Source organism: Gavialis gangeticus, unplaced genomic scaffold, assembly GCF_001723915.1.
Source record: "Gavialis gangeticus isolate Ggan-Ray unplaced genomic scaffold, GavGan_comp1, whole genome shotgun sequence".
Lineage (NCBI taxonomy): Eukaryota > Metazoa > Chordata > Crocodylia > Gavialidae > Gavialis > Gavialis gangeticus.
This window is the reverse complement of record NW_017729022.1, coordinates 36,453,739-36,455,708: the sequence shown is the minus strand read 5'-3', so window position 1 is coordinate 36,455,708 and position 1,970 is coordinate 36,453,739. Positions and strand designations below refer to the sequence as shown.

At 36.1% G+C, this 1,970-nt stretch overlaps 1 protein-coding gene across 3 annotated transcripts in view; it reads left to right on the top strand.

The window, feature by feature from the left end:
- Window positions 1–1,970, top strand: part of PPP1R12A (protein phosphatase 1 regulatory subunit 12A) — a 247,779-nt gene that overhangs the window by 88,651 nt on the left and 157,158 nt on the right. The window lies entirely within an intron of this gene.

The window sequence follows — 1,970 nt, the reverse complement described above, 5'->3', positions numbered from 1 at the left end:
TCTTCATCCTCCCAATATATTTGAAAAAGGACTTTTTGTTATCCTTAATCTTGGACGCTAATCCGAGCTCTATGTCCGCCTTGGCCTTCCTAACAGCTCGCCTACAGGCCTGAGCAGAGGAGGTATACTCCTCTTTGGAGATTTCACCCCCCTTCCACCGGGCGTAGCTCTTCGAATAATTAGGAAGATAACTAGCTTAGACATCTCAGTAGTGGTAGAGAAACCTAACAACTGATTAAATGAATGTAGGGCTATAAATCTTTATCAACATTACTAATTTAATTTAGAATAGTGAACTATAATGACTATTCTTTGTAGAGCTATACATGCCAAGCTTTGTGCCAGAGATGCCCGACTTTGAAGCTATACTACTTTTTAAATTCCTATTCAGCTTGAAGTGCTATAAATCAAGGAAGTGACTGTGTTCTTCTGGAACAAGCAGTCTTGATTGCCATTCTAATGCTGCTTGCAGGTGCAAGGCACAGTTCAGTTCTTTTTGAAGTCCATTTGAGAATTTTAGCGTATGATGACTACTGAGCAGAAAGTAGAGAACAGTGCTTGAATGTTTAATGTCCTGATAAATTTAGAATATTTTTTTAACAAAATCCAAAAGTGTATGTACACTAGCTTGGAATCCATTTTTAAGACATTTGGATTTGTGGTAGATAATTCTTCATTAAAGGTATGGTAGCTTTAACTCTGTGAAAATTTTACTTTATCTATAATTTACTTAATTACAAAAATGTTTGTTTATGCATTCTGTTCTTGCTGTATAGTGTACACTTGGTATCTAAGCAGTCAGTTAGAATTACTAAGTGCCTCTTTTTCTTTTTGTTTTTTTAGGGAAGATTTTTTTGTTTTGTTTTCCAATGTTAAACCAGGTAACATTTTGTTTTGGAAGGGCATAATCAGAATTATGCAGCTTGTCTCTATCAGCGTTGGTAATGCTCAAAATTGGTTGCAGATGATGTCAGATCTTGGAGTTATAAAATCTCTACAAATTAGTGTGTGTTGAATTTCAAAAACTGTCATCCCCTTCTTTCTTGACCTAACTCCAACAGTTTAATAATAGATCCTGTTCACACTATATCTTTTTTTCCCCCTTTTTCTTAAGTTTTAAGCTTGTGATATCAAGTCAGCATGAGCAAAACCAGCCCTGGATCTGGTATCAATCAATGCTACCTGGAAATAATCAAGCTAGAAATGTTTTAATGAAGTCATCTTAGCAGCAGATGAAATTTGGTGGTTTGCAGTGCTGACATGTCGGCAGTAATGGGACAGTGCTTGAGAGCACGCACAATTTCATGCATCGGTCATAAAATGGATAGTTTGTGTCTGCGTGTAGCCTATATTAAAGAGATACAAGACTCAGTGATAAATTATAAGATGTCCCAGCAGACAAATGTCTGTCTTTCTGATATGTATAATGCCTAGTAAAAGGAGGTTTTACTCAGAGCTCTGAACATTGAATACTATAAATACTGAATCCATAAAGAGCTAGGAATTTTTTTATAAATGGAAATCTCTAGGGCTGTAACCAAATATATCAGCATCACTCCAGATTCACTACAGACTAATCTGTCAAAAGGTATATTGAGCTATTGGGTCCCCAGAATTTACAGGCTAGTTTGAATAAATAACTAGCTTAATTAAGTTTCAACTGGTTAAACTTTTTCTTAGTTTTTTTTGCTGTAGCCCATTAATACGACTTATCCAGAAACCTGAAATAAATATAAATGGATCTGGGTTGTTGATTTTTAGATATCTATGCTCACATTTTGTTTAAATTGTAAAAAATTCTGTGTACAGACTGTGAAAACTATATTGGACACCAAATAAAGAGAAGTCTAGGCTTACTAGACAGGGAGAGGTATAAAAGATGCTAGGGGCTTCACTAGCAAGGAACAGGTTAAATTGTATTTACCTGAATCTAAGATGATCCCCCTTCCCCCCCCCCCCCCCCCCACCAC